Source organism: Oryctolagus cuniculus, chromosome 5 (assembly GCF_051225735.1).
Source record: "Oryctolagus cuniculus isolate XC-2025 breed Fujian yellow rabbit chromosome 5, ASM5122573v1, whole genome shotgun sequence".
NCBI classification, from domain to species: Eukaryota; Metazoa; Chordata; class Mammalia; order Lagomorpha; family Leporidae; genus Oryctolagus; species Oryctolagus cuniculus.
In genome coordinates, this window is record NC_142871.1 from 149,385,134 (window position 1) to 149,399,450 (window position 14,317).

Sequence of the window (14,317 nt, forward strand, 5' to 3'; positions counted from 1 at the left end):
TCCCAAAGATCATTTTTAAAGTCTGACATGCAGCTGCCTGACATCTCCATTTTTAGCTAAAGGCGTCTTCCCTGTGTTCACATTTAAGTGCCCCTGGAATGCAGCGCAGGGATGGGTTGCTGTGGGTTAATCTTTGGACACTTCATCTCTGACAAGCACCAGCATCTGTGGTTTATATTGCATTGTTCTTTAGGTCTAAAATAACATTCTCCTAACCCTGATGAGAGTCAGGGGAATGTTTACTTAGATCACTTTCCTTCCATTTGCACCGTTTTAAAGCTAGAGGTAAAACATAACGCAAGTGTGATTAAAAAAAAAAAAATCTGTCATCCAAAAAGTAATTCATGGCACTGGTAAGCTGAATGTGTTTCTTTGTGGTGGAATGCTCATTGCGGTGGGTTCCTTTTGTTAAGAACGTATTATGGCTGTATGTTCGATTATGGATGCCAGATACTAGTTAGTATAGGCTTATTGGAGAAAAGTGTAGTGTGTGTGTGTGTGTGTGTGCGCACGCGCGTGTGCTTCCACAGCACAACCCCAAAGTCAAAGGAGATACTGCTGCTGCTGCTTTTAAAAAATAAAATGCTGATGGATTCTGGGTTAGAGGTTCCTGTACTGAAAGGTGAGCAGACCACTGCTCATTTATATGCAAAGAGCTTTAGGCCCTACAATGTAGAGCATATAATCTTATTAGAAAGCCCTTACAATCAATAAAAAATAAAATAAAATAAAACAACCTTAAAAGTGTGGTAGCATTGAAAAACAAAAAAAAAACTGTTATCAATGACATTACTCCCTTTAAATGCACCACAATGGTTTTTATTCGAAAGATGCTTTTCGCCTATGTATATATTCACAGCTGTCAAGAATTCGTGTCATTCTTCACGTTGCAAATCCCTGTTCTCAGCCATTTCAGAGCCTAATCCTTGAGGCAGCCATTTTGCTGAAAAGCAGTTCCAGCAATCGCCTGTCAGCCCCCTCTGCTTCTTGCTGGAAAAGTGTCATTTCTTCATGCAGCGTGAGCCTTAGCTTTGCATTTTGAATGATGCAAAATTAAGGTCAGAGAGTCAAATCCTGAAAGTCAGTCTTGCAGGCAGAGCCCTTATTAGCATCCATTCATCAGTCTCTGAAATGCAGGCGCTGAGAGACCACTGCACGCGTGTCCTGCTGGTCCCGAGCTGATGGAAGAGTTCATGACGCGCGCTGGCCCTCGTGTGGGGCACAGAGCAGTAACAGTGCACGTCCACAGGAAGCTTGAGCAGGGCTTGCAGGGGAGGTATTTTCCATCATTTGGCCCGTTCCTTCAGCATTTACTTGGCAAGCGGGAGTTGATACTCTTATCTCCCCAGCTAGAGAGAGTTGAACTGTGTTTTAAAGTACTGAGCATGCACTCCTGTTCCTGGCTTTCCACAGCAAGACCAGTGGAGGCAATGCAGTTGCATACTGAGTAGGAAAATCCCTCCAAACTCCTAAAAATTCACATAAACCTGAGAACAATTCGCAATCAAAATAAATTTGTAATCAAAATAAAGGAAGGCTCTTTGACGATCAAAAGCCTTTGTGCAAGGTGTAGTATATGTGCACACAGTTTTAGAAAATCCAATAACCAAGAAGATAGTTTCCTTCAGGATTGGTGGTGTGTTTTGATTCTTAACCACTGCTGCGTAAATTCACGTGAACCCTTTCTATAAAATGACATAGCAACTGAAAACATATGATGGGTCTTGTTTTTGCCCTGCAGAGCTAATTAGAGGAAAATTGACGCAACAATGGGCCAATTCCTCTAGTTAAAGTCATGCCCACATGGGTTAGCATGATATGGATGTTTGGGTTTAATAAGGCTCAGAAAGGGTGCTGAGTCCTGCAATGTTTTGTTTGGAGAGCTCTGCTCTCTGTACAGTTTGCCTTTAACACAGCTGATGACCCTTGATTAGAACGCCACACTTGCTGATGTGATGATATCTGCTTGAGGGAAGATAACACTGGTGTACCCAAGCATTATTATCTGTCATGTATTAAGATACCTTCCTCTGGACCTGGCGTTTCTGAATACTTGTGCTCTCTGCTCTGTTTCAGGTGTGAATCATGGTGCTACGATGAGAGTTGGTGATTTATGGCTTTGGAGGGCATGCGTGTGTATGATTAAGGGATGTAAGTTCAGGACTGCAAGATTTACTTCCTTCCTGTTCCCGTAGGGTTACCTGAGAGAGTGAGTAATGGGAGAATTTATAACTCCACAGGCCTTTCGTCAAGACCACCCGTCAAAACAGGAAGATAAAACTCAGAAGATTTCAACTGTGAGAAGACAACTTTTGATACTCTCTGGACTTCTTAAGTGCAAGCAGTGGAGTTTCCTGCTTTGTTTTCAAGGAGCTGTCCATTACAAAGGTTAGCCCATCAATCCTGGTTAAACTGTGTAAACAGTCTGTTAAATCTCACACATCTTTTTCCATGCTTTTTGCTTCTTTTGTAGTCTTATGTTGTTGGGACTGTCAAAGAAACTTGGTGGCCTCATGATGGAACTCAAGTTCTTTTTTACAAGGTCAAAGAATTATCAAGTATTAGGAGTATAATGACAAGTTCAGCAGCATTTGGGTGGGTGGGAGTTGGGGTGGAGCTTACCAAAAGCTACTGGCCTATGTCTTAGCATCTTTCATTTTCATTTATATGAGCTTCAAGAAGTTCATAAGCACATGGAAATGAAAGATGTTGCAAATTTTCAGTGAACTGGGGTGAAGTACAGTTCACTGATAAAATAAATTATTGATAAAATGGATACAGGATTTCTTTCCTAACTCTGTGTATGTGTATTTAGGGCAAAAGGGTCTAAATGGCCTCAGAGATGGATTTTTTTCATATTGCAAGCAAATACAGGACAGTTGATTAAGACATTTGATAATGTTCAAATGGTTTGTTTCATTACCAGTGCTTCTCAATACAGGTTTCTATGCTTTGTTTATTTTCATACTTAAAAATGCTATATACAGCATAAAGAGCAAAAATCCTGCTAAAAGTTAAAGTATAACATCACTTTGGTAGTGCTTACTGTCTAGAGGTTCCATGGCATTTTTTTGTGGTAGGGTCTTCTGACTTCTTGTTGATAACATTACATTCAAAAAATTTGAGTACCACAAGTGATATTTTTACATTGAAAACATTAATTTCACTGTTCACCGTGGAATGTCTTGGTGGTTGGCAGTAGATGTCTCTTATTAGAAATCATTATGATAAAATGGGAACAGTTCCAGGCACTTCCTTTCCTCCCATCTGCAGTAGGTGACTCAAACATTCCCATAAATAACTGGTACACTTTTGAACTGACCTTCAGGTTCATGAGATGTAAATATCGATGGCCTTGACTCTTGGTATGTGCACAGTCCATGAGGAGCAATATCTCCAGATAACTGAAAGCAGGTGGGTGAGTGGGTAGATGGCCAAGAGCTCTCATGAGCCCAACTTCAGAGGAATGTTCACCATAACCCTGCTTCTGGACACTGTGCTGCAGGCAAAGGAATCCACATGTTCAGGTCCTCTAGGGGTTTCCATGGCCAAATTTCATAAGATTAGACTCATATTAGCCTGACCTCATGACAGGATGTTTCCTAGGGCAAACAATGTGTAAGTTCTTTTCACCACTCTACTTTTAAAGCAAGGCATTCCAGTACTGCTACCAGGGTGGTACCTCAGAGAAACTAAGAACTTGGGGGCTGATCTCCTGGGTTCAAATCCAAATTCTTCCACTTGCTTGTAGTTTGACTTTAACTTCTTTGAACCTGAAGTTTCAAAGAGGTTAATGGTGATAATAATAATACCTAACTCTCATTTAATTCTTCAAGAAAATAAAAGCTATCCAGTTATGATAAACACTTTAGTAAAGATTTCTTAAATGTTGTCCATTAACAAATGTTCAGGTACCCTGTGTCCTTAGAGACTAACTTACAGAGCTGATGAGAGCCACAGCTTTTTAAGAAAATCTCCTATGTCTTTGCAGAGTCACACTTCTGGAGCAGATACTGAGTTTGGGGAAATGCTAAATCTTGAAGAAAAAAAGAGCATTGATTTCACAAAATGGTTTAACAAAGTTTGTTTTGCTACTGGCTTGCAAAGCATAATTTGTCTGATTTTATGTAATATGTGTATAAGAAGGGCACATTAGAATGTGTACTTCATTGCATTGTCAAGCATTATTGGTGGTTCTAATTTATTTATCATGGTGCAGAATTGCTGTTGCCAAACTACCCCCCGCAGGAATTGTCACAGTGCTGGAGGGGATGAGACTACTATGCTGTTTTGGGTACTTTTTTCTTGGAGAGGTATGGGCACCATGAGATGGTACTTACCCGTCTGTCTGTGGAAGCATTCATGTGTAGATTCCCTGAGCACGGAGGCACACCACTGAGACTGGGGACTTAAGACGAAGAACATAAAGGAAAAATTGAAAATAAATGAACATGATGGAAATAGCAGGCTTCTTTTCAAGGAATACCTAAATTGCTCTGAAAAGTCGACTGAATAGCTAATAGCAAGACCATTTATTATTGTCTCTAAGAAGTGAAGTCCAGTCCACAAAGCTGAAAGCCCAATGCCAATCTGGAAATTTTCCAGGGAAGTCAAGCAATACAGGCTTCTGGGTCTCAAATTCAAGGGAAAAAAAATCCATTTTACAACCTAACTTCTGATATTGATTGTGAGCTGTCAATGTTTGAGGCGTAGGTCCTGAAACATTAACTGATTAAATTCTTCAAGGCTGTGCGGTCATCAGAGCTGCCTCTGCTCTTCTGAACTTGTAGGTTTTGGTATTGACACAAGGGTGTTCGCTAAATGTGGTGCAGGGAGCAGAGTGGAACTTTGAGCATCAGCTTGAATTTTCCTGAAAAGAATCAGTAGAAACAGGTTGAATTCAATTGAAATGCTACTTACTGCTTGCCTGTGCTTTGTAGTACCTAACAACTTGTGCAGTCCTTTAAAAACAACCTATCTTCTTAATTTTCCTTTTCCAATTGCAGTGGATACAAAAATACACTGCACTGGAAAAAGAACAGTTTAGGTCATCTTCACACTACTAGTTTCTCTGCCAATTTTTTTTTAAGATTTATGTTATTTATTTGAAAGGCAGAGATACAGAGATAGAGAGGTCTTCCATCTGCTGGCTCACTCCCCAAATGGCCACAATGGCTGGGGCTGGGCCAGCCTGAACTCCACCAGGGTCCCCCTTGTGGGTGGCATGGACCCAAGTACTTGGACCATCCTCTGCTGCCTTCCCAGGTGCATTAGCAGGGAGCTGGATTGGAAGTGGAGCAGTGGGACTTGATCTGGGGCTCATATGGGACACTGGTGTAGCAGGTAGTGACTTAACCTGCTGCACCACAATGCCAGCCTCAATTATTCTCCTTTGTCCTTGTGTGTGTTCACATCTTTCATTTGTACTTGGGGACAACAGAAGTATTTTTGTTTCACAGTCATATTTTAGCTTAGTTAGTTCCTGCTGCCAAGCACACATACTTCCTCAGAGCTTTTTCACCCATGTGCTGCGAGTAGATCTGACCTCCCAGGATTCTGTGCTTCTCTGCACACTTGAACACCTGGTGAGAACCTGGGTGGTGAGGGGCTGTAGAGATTAACTTCATTTTACAGATGTGGAAATGGAGGTCAGAGAAATGAAAATATTTGCCTAGGATCGTTCAGCCAGTTAGTGTCAGAACAACAGCTCCAATAAGTGTAGTTTGAGCTTGTCCCCTAAGGCATACCGGGAAGTATATAGTAAGGTGCTGGGCTGCATCATGGTCCATGGATTGAAGCAGTCTGATGGAGGAGCGAAAGAGAAAAAGTACAAAGATACACAAGGAATCAGGGTTGGGCAGGGATTGATTGCGGTTGTATTAGAGGAATATCCGTTGGTCAGGAAGCATTAATATTCTTTCTCTGATACAAGAGAAAAGAAAGAGATTAAAACATGACGAAGATCAGATAAAATTTTTAGTGCTGTTTACTTTCTATTGAAACCATGGAACAATGAATATTTATTCTCCATCAGGTAACGTAAGGTAATGGAATATGGACCATTTCTGATTTTCACCTCCTTGCCTCTTCTGGTCAGGCTACCTTTTGTTTTGCTAAAAGTGGGCTAAAAGAGAAAGCAAGTGAAGCTTTCCAGATCTGATAACTGTAGAGATCTCAAGTGAAACCTCTGGCTCGCGTCCCAGAGTGAGGTCACACCGTCTCATATGCGCCTGGATTTATGTTGGTGTGCTGACCAAGTGCAAGTCAGCGTGCCTCGGTTGCCTTGCAGCCGTGTGCTGCAAGGATGATAGGGATGGCTCTCGGTCAGCCGTGAGCTTTCTCTTACCGTTCAGAGGCACAGCCCCTCCACAGGCAGATGTACATCTTTCCTTTTACCTATTGACAGTTTTAAATTTCTGTAGGAAACATGATGGTGAGTTATAACTGGTATTGTGGCTTCGACCTTACCTCTGCTTACTCCTACCCTGGAGCTGAGACCTGGCTGAGCATCTGGAGGTCTGGGGTTTTGGTGTATAGGAGATCGTTTCCTGATTGCCCAAAGAACTCTGGGAAAACCTTCATTCTCTGGAAAGACTTAATTGTACTGGACAAGAGATAGCCTAAGGACGAAGATTCATTGCTACTGCTGTATATGATCAAAACAATGTATGTTCATAAAGTCTATGATGGTACTTCAAAAAAGCTCATGTAAAGTGGAATAAAAGGATAAGTTTATTTTGGTGGAAAAAATTTTGAAATTCATGCATAACTTTTTCACAACATGCATTTTCCATGAACATTTTTAAAAGGATTTACTTATTTATTTGAAAGTCAGAGAGAGGGAGAGACACAGAGAGTTGTTCCATCTGCTGTTTCAATCCCCACATGACCTCAGTGGCTTAGGCTGGGCCAGGCCAAAGCCATGAGCTTCCCAGGTTTCCCATGTGGGTGCCAGGGGCCTAAACACTTGGAGCATCTTCTGCTGCTTTTTCAAGACCATTAGCAGGGACCTGAATCAGAAACAGAATGGTTGGGACATGAACCAGCACCCATGTGGGATGCCAACATGGCAGGCAGTAGCTTTATCCACTACACTACCATGCTCGCCCCTCTGTGAGCTATTTGAAGGCTTCTCATATATTTGAATTTCAATTTTTTTCACCAAAATAAATTTATCTTTTAATCCAATTTCCTATAAGCTTTTTGTAGTCTCCTTATGTCTATGGGAATAATGTTCATAACTACTAGTGTTTATTAAGTGCTTATTACACACTGTGTACCACTGTAAGTACTTTACATATCTTCACAGCATCTCAATAGAGTTTGCCCATTCTACAGACAAGGAACTGAGGAATAGAGACAGGTACAGTGCCAAAACACTTATGATAGAATTATAAAATTAATACTTCACTCATTCATTCAGCAATCCGAATGCCTTGTTGAATGGGGGAATCTTTATGTAAACCAGACTTCAGGATGTGTTAATGGGGGAGGGGAGATCCCAGGGGAGCCAACTGACAACCCGTCGGATTTCTTTACATGTAAAGCCACCTGGGATCATGCTGGAAACCTAAGAAGACCCAACTGTGTTAAAGGTAAAAGTGAAAATTCAGCAGAACTGATGCACCAGAATCTTGAGTGCCACATGGAGCGTGGGAAGTGACTTTGGTAACTACATCAGCCACAGGAGAAGGTATCTGGGCCAACCATGAGAAGTGACATCATTGTTGGCTGCACAGCTGAAATAATGCCTTCGGCCTTGGACGCTGGCTGGCAGATGTCACTGAATGCGACTGAGCAGTAGAGGAGGGAAGTGGCGGAGAAGCCAGCCATGTTCATGGGCGTCTTAGTCCTCTCATGGAGAGTCCACGATGTTTGCTCATGATAGTGGGGGTGTGTGGGGTGGCAGGGAGGAAGCACGGATAATTATATAAGCAGGAAATCACCGGTAACATAATTTTGCACTTCAGTTTGGTATGTGTTTTGGGGAATGTGAATTCCATAAGCTGTCATTTAACAGTTGTGTGTTCTGGGCATAACCCCAGGCCTCAGCGGGATTCTTTGTAAAATGGTGCTAGTCAATAAGGATTACCTCCTTGTGCTCTTTTAAAACTTAAATAGGTTAATATAACTAAAAGGTTGATGGTAGTGACAAAGAAGTAATAGCAACCAGTGATTTAGATTAAACAATTTCAGGCATACACCACTCTGCTAGAATCCAGGAGAGGATGTTTTCCCTCAAGGAGATGTAGATCTTGTTGGGGAGAAAATATACACACAATGGCAAAAAGCAGTTTAGCCATAATATCCAGTTCCTACCCATCCACACCCAGCCAGCCCAGGGAGGCCTTTTCCCAGCCCTGCTCATGCCTCCTCCCTCCCTGTAGCCATGCCAGACAGCCCTGACTTCTTGATTGGGTTCTTCAACATTGTTGAGCATTAAATAACCCATTGTCACCACTTTAGAGTTCTCTCTGAGCAGGTGTTTAATGCAGTGATTAAGATGCTACTTGGAAAAACTGTAGCACATATCAGAGCACCTGGGTTCTGGCCCTAGCTCTGCCTTCAACTCGTTTCCTGCTGATGTCTACCAGGGAGGCAGCAGGGGATGGTTCTCAAGTACTGCATCCCTACTACCCGTGAGGAAGACCTGGACTGAGTTCTTGGCTCCTGGCTTTGGCCTGGCCCAAGCCTGGCTGTTGTGGGCATTTGGGAATGAAGCAGTGAGTATAGGAGGTATCTCTTTCCCCTTCTCCCTCTCTCTCTCTGCCTTTGAAGTAAATAGAAAATAAATAAGTAAATAGAAGATTTTTTTCTGCTTTGATCTATGTGTTGAAATGGGAATCCCCTCTGTGAAGTCTTCCTGTTCACTGCCCCAGACCTTGAATTCATCTTCTTTTGCGTTTCCAAGGTGCCTTCTTGAAAACTCTGTATTCCTCCACTGGATTGTGAACCCTTGTGAAAAATTTATAGAAGTATACGTGTTTTGGCTTCTATATAGTTTGGCCTATTAAATGCATGCGTATTTTTCTGACTTCACTGTAAGATCTTTGAGACTGTCTCTGTTGATTTTTCTGAGCCTCAGTTTCATTGTCTATAAAATCTAAGCATACGCAGGAAGAACAGTGATTAGTGCACAACCACTTGCTGAGTGCTGGTTGTTATTAGGAACATGCAGACATGTGTGTTCAGTACAAGATTACTGTTTGGATTATAATAAGAGAGCAACACTGGATACTTCACACGTCTTATTCTTCCTGAAGTCGGACTCTCCCTTCGCCATGAAAAGGACTGTTCTTCAGTACTCAAATGCACATTTCTAGGACCATTTAACTCTTACTATAAAGCAGAGGAACTCTGTCATCTTGCCTTGATATCTGTTCCGTCTAGTCCACAGAGAATATGCTAAGCACCTTTGCTAGGTGTTTTCTAGCCAAAGGTGTAAAAGCCTATTACATTAGCAGAACAAAAATTGAAATTTCTATCTTAAAATTTGTGCCTATGGAATTTGCATTTTGAAAGGCAATAGTAACTCAAATTTAACGATAAGCCCTTTGCTGTGGAGTGAGCGTGCGTTTTTCACTGCCTGTATAGTCAAAAGAACTATAGGGAGGCATAGATTGTGGTGACATAGTACTCAATTTTGTTACATTCAATTTAATTTCAATGAAAATAGGGCAAATTCCTTTTCCTCCCTGTATCGGTGGCATTTTTTTTGGGGGGGGGGAAGCTGGGGGTGGGTGTATGTTTAAAGCTATTCATTTTCAAAAAAGCAAGACTGAAAGAAGGGTACTTAAGGCTGTCAGCTGTCCTCAGTTTCTTGGTCAATGAGTGGAACCCTGGCCACCTGCATACCTCCCTGGAGTGTTTGGATGAATGGCTGTGAGCTTGTAAAGTACTTTGAATTTCTTGGATGAAAGGGGCTCTGTAAGTACAGGTCTTAGGAAGGTATTCTACGTGGGCTTTCTGAACTGCCGCACAGCCTGTTTGGCAGGAACACTAATGCACCTCTGGGTTTAGGGCTGTAAAAAGATGTGTGTTCAGGAGCCTCAGGCTTCGTCTTGTGAGGTTCCTGGGGCATATGCTACTGCTTGCCCGCCTCTCGCATAGAATCTGTCTACACTGCAGGCATCTGCAAGTGTGCACATGCAGAGTGGCCCTTTGGACTTCTTAGCACCTACCTTTGGCTGCTGTGGTGTGGAGGAGAATGCCTGGGATGCTGGAGAGTGGTGGATGTGTGCTCCTGGGGCTGGCCTGGCTTCTCCTGAACTCTGGGGCTGCTTCGACAATGGGCACACAAGGGTGCTTTGAGGGGTGTTTGAATCAGAGATGGCCACATACACTGTGAAGAACTGGATCTGGGTTCGGTTTCTTTCAGTCACTGGCCCTGCACCTGCAGGTGTGTAGATCAACAGCCCTGAGCCTCAGTTTCCCTGACCAGCAGCCCCACCCCTTTACATTGGTTCCAGAATGTGATTGGAAGTCTGCCTACTCTGTATGTAAATATGTACAAGTTAGCAACCAAACTGAAGAACTGTCAAACAAGATAGATTCAGAAATTCTCCTGCACTGACAAATATGCCTTCCCTTCCATAAGGATCTGGAAGGCCAGGTACAAATTTTGAGTGTTCATACCTGGCACAGTTCCATGGCTGCCCAGCACCTAAAGGTGCCGCCTGTGACAGCTGAGCGTGCATTATCTGTGCATGAGCACCACCACTGCACGTTGAGGCAGAGGTCTCTCTTGGGAGAGCGCCTGCAGGAAATAGTTCCACGGACAGACACCAGAGGAATGAGCCTGCCTGTTTGGACAGGGGACTTCAGGGGCTTAGTAGCTGACGTATGATTCAAGAGGGGGTTTTGGGCTTCTGGCTGGGCATGTGCATTTGGCTCATGGAATCCTTACCCTGAGGGCTGACGTACGCCAAGGCAGGGTCCCCTTTTGCCTGAGATTCAGGATGGTACTGTTGACAGGATTGGCTTGGGCATTCACTGTACTGTGCACATGAGTGGGCTTTTGTGAAGTACTAATGTCCCATGCATGCATGGAAAGGATCCTTCCTTCCTTCCTTCCTCCCTCCCTCCCTCTCTTCCTCTCTTCCTCTTTCTCTCTTCTCTTTCTCTCTTTCCTTCTCTCTCTCTCTTTCTCTCTCTCTCTTTCTTTCTCTCTCTCTCTTTCTCTCTTTCTCTCTCTCTTTCTCTCTTTCTCTCTTTTCTTCAGAAAAGCTTCAGCCTTCATCACACGCACACTTAGCAATGATGGGAGTGAGAGGTGTTTGCACCAGGGAGGGTGATGCCTGTTCTTCTATCCCAGGACCAGGACCTAGCGCAGTCCTCTGTTTTTGGTTAGCGTTTAATTCATCCCTTCTAATCACACAGAGTCAACAGGTGTTTCCCAGCTCTCTCCTTTTTCCTGAGCATTCTCCTAGGCACATTGGTAACAGCCATGAGCAGACAGATGCCACTTCCTGTCTCTATGAAACTAACCCTTCAGCAGAAGGAAACAAAAGAAAAACTGGATGAATCCGTAAATCCTTGGTTTCCTCGATGATGGCTGCTTCTCCCGTCATTCATTGGCTCCAGGGCGTATCTGTTGGGTGTCCATGGCGAGGACTAGCCGTGCACCATGGATACAGCTGTGAAGTGAAGAGGGACTGCCAAACAAGACGGTGCTGCCTGGCATCCGTGTGAAGCACCATCGACTGCAGGAAATGCTCGCACTCTTCGCTTCTGATGTTCTGGCATTTTTGTTCTTTTTCCTTGTGGTTCAGTCTTTGCTCTTGGTAAGGCACTGTCCTGCGCTCCTTGAGAGGTTTGACAAGAATTTATAATCTGTGGGAGGTAATGTAGTATGTGTGAACACTTTAGCACAGTTCTTGGCATATTGCACGCTCTTGAATGTTAACTATTTTTACCACGTACCCATCAGGGTCCCTGTCAGCAACGTGAGCTCTTCTGCTCCCCCTGTCTCTCTACTTTGTCTCCTTCAGTGGGGGTGGGGAGACACCTGGCCTGATCCAAGTCGCACAGTGGGTGTGTCCTGAAGGAATTCTTTGCTCTGCACTGGAGCGTCTTCTCTCAATGGAGTCTCCTACATCAAGAGGGCACTAGTATAATTATCTCAGCTACTGAGAAGCCACTGAAAAGCACCTGCTGGCTCTGGATGTAAAATTTATTGTGAAATTTAACAAAGGAAAAGTCACCTCCTTCTTTCCTTTCTTCTCTTGAAATCCCATTGTGTTTGAAAAGTCTTTCAGTTAGGATAAATACATGTTATTTGATCTGCTATGAAAGGGCCCATCCTTCCTGGTTTGGAACATGCACATACCTTCCTGAAGCAGATGACATGCCTGGGCTGTTTACACGTCCTTGGTGGTGGCAATCAAGTGCTAGTTCTTCCTTTTGATAATAAGAACAGCTGGAAAAGAAAGGAAAACACATAGTGGTAGACCCTAATTTTGATAATCAGGAGGCTGTCACCCTGTTGATAAAGGGGTCAGCAGATCCTAACTGTACTCATCATAATCTGCTGCCCACTGTGGTTTATCCCTGTGAATATGGTTTTTCTGTTAGATTTACTATAATTTTTACGCAGATCTGGGTTAATTTTTGCCCATGAGCTACAGAAGATGGTGAGCTTTCTCTGTTAAACAGAAATGCAGGAGCCAGTTGTAGGGAACAGAGTAGAAAGAAGATTGGTGAACCTGATGTTTTGATTTTATTTATAAATTGACAATAGTATATTTTGGGCTGCTTCTAACTTCTTTGATTTCAGGTAGGTTATTCAACAGATATGATTCCTGTCTGTAAAAGCAGTGTGCTGGTTTTCTGATACCTCATTCTCCCAGTTTTAAATAAAATCTCAACACTGATCAAGTGGACCTTCTTTGTGTTTCTTAATCCTGGCTATGTATTATGATTAATAATCAATTTAGAGTCCTGTTCCCTCCTTTTTTAAAAAATTCACATACCTGTGGCCGGGTACCAATATTCTGGTGTGATCACTCAGGTCTCAGCCTTGGGGCTTGTTTTTTTTTTTTTTTTTTTTTTTTTTTTTTTTTAATTTCCCCCAGAAATTATTCTGATGTAAGAACTGAGGTCCACCAGTTTGTGATCAGGGATTGCAACATGGAGAGTGTAGTAGGATTCCCTGGGAGTTTAGGAACGCACTGAAATTTCCCCGAGAAAACTGTATATGTGCACAAATTTTAAAAACAGTAACTTAAAGATGTTCAAATTTAACAAATCTTGTACTGAAAGTTCCTGATCCACAAGTCTGTTGACAGACTCTGTTTTCATGAACTTCTCCTAATCAAATTGTGTCAAATAGGATGAGACTGCATGACCACTGAATGATGCATCTGGTAGGAAAATTCCAATGAAAGCCAGAGAGACAGGAATTTATGTTGAAAGTAGGAAATAATGGAAGTAGGGGATTTTCTTTTTTGGCTTTGTATTGGCCTTATTTACGGATATTTCACCTTTCTGATAGGTGTCTTGACTTCTTTGGAATGCAAAGTTAGGGATACTAATATTTGCTACCAGGTAATATTTATTTAGTGATGTGAGAACCCAGGGCATTGGTTGACTACAAGTGTGATTATTAACAGGACCCAGGAAAATGCTATCACAAATAATGGCACCTTTGTTATCACAGTGATTTTTTTTTTTTTTTTTTTTTGGCCAAGGACACTGCAGGAAAAGTGATATTTGTTATAAAATCAGTGGGGGAATTTACAAGTGATAAAGAGTTAGAGAGGCTGCATTCTTTCTGGTATCTCTTGTAGTCACCAGTATCTCTCTCCCATGGAAAGATAAAAACACTTGGTCAGGGCCATACATTTGCCCTGTGTTCTCTCACCAGGGCCTTTGGAAGGCTTGAGCCATGCTGACCTCCTGTTCTTCTCTTATTGAAAGGATGCTTATGATGTGGTGATGGTTTTAGGAGGGCTGAGGAAAAACAGCAAATAACACAAGTGCTTCAAAAGGTTCATGAACAGTGGTTTTGTCTGGTGCAAAAAAATTTTTGAAATCCGCACATGTAGGAACCTTCCTGAAAAATGTGCCTTATGGAAAAAAAAATAGGCATGGATTTCCATTTTCCATGAAGTTTTTGAAGCACGTTCGTCCAGCACCATACATTCCCAAGGAAAGATTCTGTGGCCTTCCGGAGGGGAGAAATGTCTACTTTTTGTGATGATGACAATGGTGGCCTGCCCACAACTCAGACAAGAACTTTGTACATAAAAGGCGGAGAGTGCAAAACCCCTGATGCCCCAGCTTTTCAGTGTTCTCTTAGCTGTTGGTTTGCCTGCCC

The 14,317-nt window shown here is 42.6% G+C and overlaps 1 long non-coding RNA gene across 1 annotated transcript in view; it reads left to right on the plus strand.

Annotated features, from left to right (window-relative positions):
• LOC103349704 (transcription factor SOX-4) overlaps positions 1–14,317 on the plus strand; it is a 524,220-nt gene that overhangs the window by 264,006 nt on the left and 245,897 nt on the right. Inside the window, exons 3-4 of the long non-coding RNA XR_016234235.1 lie at positions 2,077–2,151; positions 2,241–2,388. This is a non-coding gene — a long non-coding RNA (transcription factor SOX-4). The remainder of the gene's footprint in view (positions 1–2,076; positions 2,152–2,240; positions 2,389–14,317) is intronic.